Source organism: Oncorhynchus kisutch, linkage group LG6 (genome assembly GCF_002021735.2).
Source record: "Oncorhynchus kisutch isolate 150728-3 linkage group LG6, Okis_V2, whole genome shotgun sequence".
NCBI classification, from domain to species: Eukaryota; Metazoa; Chordata; class Actinopteri; order Salmoniformes; family Salmonidae; genus Oncorhynchus; species Oncorhynchus kisutch.
Genome location: NC_034179.2, coordinates 55,937,324 through 55,943,323, shown reverse-complemented (window position 1 = coordinate 55,943,323; position 6,000 = coordinate 55,937,324).

The window sequence follows — 6,000 nt, the reverse complement described above, 5'->3', positions numbered from 1 at the left end:
ATGATTTGGTAAGGCACACATCTGTGTATATAAGGTCCCACAGTTGACAATGCATGTCAGAGCAAAAACCAAGCCATGAGGTCCAAGGAATTGTCCGTAGAGCTCAGACAGGATTGTGTCAAGGCACAGATCTGGGGAAGGGTAACAAAACATTTCTGCAGTGTTGAAGGTCCCCAAGAACACATTGGCCTCCATCATTCTTAAATGGAAGAAGTGGGGAACCACCAAGACTACCTAGAGCTCAATCAATCAAATGTATAGAGCCCTTCTTACATCAGCTGATGTCACAAAGTGCAGTACAGAAACCCAGCCTAAAACCCCAAACAGCAAGCAATGTAGGTGTAGAAGCACGGTGGCTAGGAAAAACTCCCTAGAAAGACCAGAACCTAGGAAGAAACCTAGAGAGGAACCAGGCTACGAGGGGTGGCCAGTCCTCTTCTGGCTGTGCTGGGTGGAGATTATAACAGAACATGGCCAAGATGTTCAAATGTTCATAGATGACCAGCAGGGTCAAATAATAATAATCACAGTGGTTGTCGAGGGTGCAGCAAGTCAACACCTCAGGAGTAAATGTCAGTTGTCTTTTCATATACGATCATTGAGTATCTCTACCGCTCCTGCTGTCTCTAGAGAGTTGAAAACCGCAGGTCTGGGACAGGTAGCACGTCCGGTGAACATGTCAGGGTTCCATAGCTGCAGGCAGAAGAGTTGAAACTGGAGCAGCAGCACGGCCAGGTGGACTGGGGACAGCAAGGAGTCATCAGGCCAGGTAGTCCTGAGGCATGGCCCTAGGGCTCAGGTCCTCAGAAAGAGAGAAAGAGAGAGAATTAGACAGAGCATACTTAAATTCACACAGAACACCGGATAAGACAGGAGAAATACTCCAGATATAACAGACTGACCCTAGCCCCCGACACACAAACTACTGCAGCATAAATACTGGAGGCTGAGATAGGTCGGGTCGGGAGGACACTGGCCCCGTCCGACGATACCCCGGACAGGGCCAAACAGGCAGGATACAACCCCACCCACTTTGCCAAAGCACAGCCCCCATACCATTAGAGGGATATCTTCAACCACCAACTTACCATCCTGAGACAAGGCCGAGTATAGCCCACGAAGATCTCCGCTACAGCACAACCCAAGGTGGGGGGGGCACTCAACTCACTCAAGTGACACACCCCTCCTGGGGACGGCATGGAAGAGCACCAGTAAGCCAGTAACTCAGCCCCTGTAATAGGGTTAGAGGCAGAGAGTCCCAGTGGAGAGAGGGGAGCCGGCCAGGCAGAGACAGCAAGGGCGGTTCTTTGCTGGCCTCCCAGCCAAACTGAGCAATCGTTGGAGAAGGGCCTTGGTCAGGGAGGTGACCAACAAATTGAAGGTCACTCTGGCAGAGCTCCAGAGTTCCTCTGTAGAGATGGGAGAACTTTCCAGAAGGACAACCATCTCTGCAGCACTCCACCAACCAGGTCTTTATAGGCACTCCTCAGTAAAATGCACATAACAGCCCGCTTGGAGTTTGCCAAAAGGCACCTAAAGACTTTCAGACCATGAGAAACAAGATTCTCTGGTCTGATGAAACCAAGATTGAACTCTTTGGCCTGAATGCTAAGCGTCACATCTGGAGGAAACCTAGTACCATTCCTATGGTGAATCATAGTGGTGGCAGCATCATGCTGTGTGGATGTTTTTCAGAAGCAGTGACTGGGAGACTAGTTAGGATCAAGGGAAAGATGAATGGAGCAAAGTACAGAGAGATCCTTGATGAAAACCTGCTCCAGAGCACTCAGGACCTTCGACTGGGGGCGAAGGTTCACCTTCCAACAGGATAACGACCCTAAGCACACAGCCTAGACAATGCAGGAGTGGCTTCGGGACAAGTCTCTGAATGTCCTTGTGGCCCAGTCAGAGCCTGGACTTGAACCTGATCGATTGTGTCTGGAGAGACCTGAAAATAGCTGTGCGGCGACGCTCTCAATCCAACTTGACAGACCTTGAGAGGATCTGCAGAGAATAATGGGAGGAACTCCACAAATGCAGGTGTGCCAAGCTTGTAACGTCATACCCAAGACTCAAGGCTGCAATCACTGCGAAAGGTGCTTCAACAAAGTACTGAGTAAAGGGTCTGAATACTTATGTAAATGTGATATTTCAGTTAATTTTTTGTCAATTTAAAAAATATTTTAAAAAGCTGTTATTGCTTTGTCATTATGGAGTATTGTTTGTAAATTGATGAGGGAAAAAATTAACAATTTAATCAATTTTAGAATAAGGTTGTAACGTAACAAAATGTAGAAAAAAGGGAGTTGAAGACTTTCCAAATGCACTATTGTTTTGATACGTAACATACCCCCAGTGCTCAACTCTGCTTGTCAACAGAACAAAAACAATAGTGGCCGTGGGGCAGACATTGGCGTTGTTTCCCATTACTGCCGATTCCATCCTTAGGCTGTTTTCTGATTAATGGTTACCTTGGATACAACCCACTGAATGTCAGTAGGAATATTTAAAACATTAAAGAACAGAAGTTAAGTAACTAAGAGAGTGTACAGTCGTGGCCAAAAGTTTTGAGAATGACACAAATATTAATTTTCACAAAGTCTGCTGCCTTAGTTTGTATGATGGGATGGCAATTTGCATGTACTCAAATGTTATGAAGAGTGATCAGATGAATTGCAATTAGTTGCAAAGTCCCTCTTTGCCATGCAAATGAACTGAATCCCCCAAAAAACATTTCCTCTGCATTTCGGCCCTGCCACAAAAGGACCAGCTGACATCATGTCAGTGATTCTCTCGACAACACAGGTGTGAGTGTTGACGAGGACAAGGCTGGAGATCACTCTGTCATGCTGATTGAGTTCGAATAACAGACTGGAAGCTTCAAAAGGAGGGTGGTGCTTGGGATCATTGTTCTTCCTCTGTCAATCATGGTTACCTGCAAGGAAACACGTGCCGTCATCATTGCTTTGCACAAAAAAGGGCTTCACAGTGAAAGATTGCACCTAAATCAACCATTTATTGGATCATCAAGAACTTCAAGGAGAGCGGTTCAATTGTTGTGAAGAAGACTTCAGGGCGCCCAAGAAAGTCCAGCAAGCGCCAGGACTGTCTCATAAAGTTGATTCAGCTGTGGGATCAGGGCACCACCAGTACAGAGCCTGCTCAGGAATGGCAGCAGGCAGGTGTGAGTGCATCTGCACGCACAGTGAAGCGAAGACTTTTGGAGGATGGCCTGGTGTCAAAGAAGGGCAGCAAACAAGCCACTTCTCTCCAGGAAAAACATCATCATGATATTCTGCAAAACGTACAGGGATTGGACTGCTGAGGACTGGGGTAAAGTCATTTTCTCTGATGAATCCCCTTTCCGATTGTTTGGGGCATCCGGATAAAAGCTTGTCCGGAGAAGACAAGGTGAGCGCTACCATCAGTCCTGTGTCATGCCAACAGTAAAGCATCCTGAGACCATTCATGTGTGGGATCGCTTCTCAGCCAAGAGAGTGGGCTCACTCACAATTTTGCTGAAGAACACAGCCATGAATAAAGAATGGTACCAACACGTCATCCGAGAGCAACTTCTCCCAACCATCCAGGAACAGTTTGGTGACGAACAATCCCTTTTCCAGCATGATGGAGCACCTTGCCATAAGGCAAAAGTGATAACTAAGTGGCTCGGGGAACAAAACATCCCCAGATTTTAATCCCATTGAGAACTTGTGGTCAATCCTCAAGAGGCGGGTGGACAAACAAAACCCCACAAATTCTGACAAACTCCAAGCATTGATTGTGCAAGAATGGGCTGCCATCAGTGGCCCAGAAGTTAATTGACAGCATGCCAGGGCGGATTGCAGAGATCTTGAAAAAGAAGGGTCAACACTGCAAATATTGACTCTTTACATCAACTTCATGTAATTGTCAATAAATAAAAGCCTTTGGCACTAATGAAATGCTTGTAATTATACTTCAGTATTCCATAGTAACATCTGACAAAAATATCTAAATATCCCACTGAAGCAGCAAACTTTGTGAATATTAATATTTGTGTCATTCTCAAAACTTTTGGCCACGACTGTATTACTCGGGCTTATATGGAATATGAGCTTGATGTCTGTGTCATGAGTCATGATGCTGCCTTGACGTCTAAATCCAGGCTGGCCAGACATGTTGTTACCGATGGCCAAGTACATGTGGGTCCAGTACCCGGAATAGCTCAGGTTTGATGGACTAATTAAATATTTTCCACTGAACACATCCTAACCACGATGCCTATCTGCTTCCCCTACTGCTTACAGAGGGCATGAAGAGGCCATGGCCCTGTCGTCTACTGGGTCTCCGATAACAAAACCATCCTCTTGCATACCTTAACTTTTACCTACCTCAATATGTAGTGATACCTATGTTTATTATTTGCTACTTTTTCATTAGATCAAATGTATGTACATTTAGCTGACTTTAATATTTGATGTACACATTTAATCATTTTTTGGCCAGTTCTTTTTTTTCTCCGAAACGTTTTTTCCCCTCCTCACAGTATCTGCACATGTGCACGGGTTTGCTTCACACTGTTACAGCGTGTTAGCTACGGGACCAAAACAGCAGAGAAGTTGAGCCTTGCTCTTCAACGCTCTTAGTAGTTGCGGAAATGTATCCACTATGCTGTTTACGTCATATCACTGACTCTACCTGTAACTTTTGGTTGTTGTTTTATGTTGGAATATATGAAGAGGTCAATGCACCATCAAATACCAATCTATCTTGTGTGATATGTAGGCTACTGATTGGTCATTTTAGTTAAGACTACTTTCAATCACACTGCCATCTTGTTTTAAAGCACACTTTCTTTTTTTTTTGCAAATGCTTTGTAGTACTTGGAAACTGCTTGGAAAGGCAGTGGATTTCTTTACCTGAATGAAAATGTTGCACATTGCAACCACCTAGAAGCATCAACTCTTGAAATCCAAATGGACCAACTATATCTACCCTGATGGATCAATAACAGCTATGTGCATTTGTGCAGGAGAAGCACATATTGGGGAAGGGGAATCGGTGTTTACTCTGTCAAATGACTGGCAAATAAAACAGTTTACAAAAGCGAGATTGACATGATCGTTTCTTCACCCTTTGTTTTTCATGTTTGTAGAGAATATCCTGTAGATGTGTATAGCAAGCCTTTGAAGTCGATTAGCATACCCCCAGGGGGAATAGTTTAATATGAATGTCTCAATTCATTGCACATGAAAAGCTATTCAACGGGGGAAGAGGAGCTCTACCCTCTACCACTAAACCCCTCCCTCCCCAGCCTCCCCTGATGCTCCCTTCCTCTACAGACCTCAAGACAATGAAGGAGAACTCTATCCCTAATTTCCACCCTCCCTTTGCCACTAAACAAATAGTTAAGAAACTGGAGACTATTGATACTGTAGGCCTTGCAAAGTGTAAAGAAACTGTAAGTAATCATTGCAGATAAAAAATGTAAAACATGTTATTCTCTCAAAATACAAACCACGGCTGAAAGACAAAATAAGGAAGTACAAGCCATGCATAGTCAAAAATATAATAACATTTGCCTTTAGAAATCTAACACTCGTACTTGACCCCCTCTTTTCTTTTTCAGAAATGGACATCTTAATTTTCAGAGGATTTCTGAGATGTTTTGTAACGTCCTTTGTGTCCTGTGTTCATTCACTTCACAGATCATAAAGTTGTACGACATTTTTCATTAGTGATAAACCGTGGGAGAGGAAAATATATTTATAATCCAATGATAGGAAAGGGAGGTTATAGTAGCCCCTCTTTCTTTGGACGGATCGGTAGGGGGTACTGAAGGCAGTCCCAGGAGGTGGGAAGTGGGGACTCTGGAGTAGGCAAGGGGGGTTGGGTAATGGATCATTCTCGCTAGCTCTGTTTACAAAGCAGAGAGGGGAGGGGCTGGCTGGTTACAAAGAGAGGGGAACACTCATTCACCCCAGACATCCCTTCATCTGTCTATTGTTTTGTAACTAT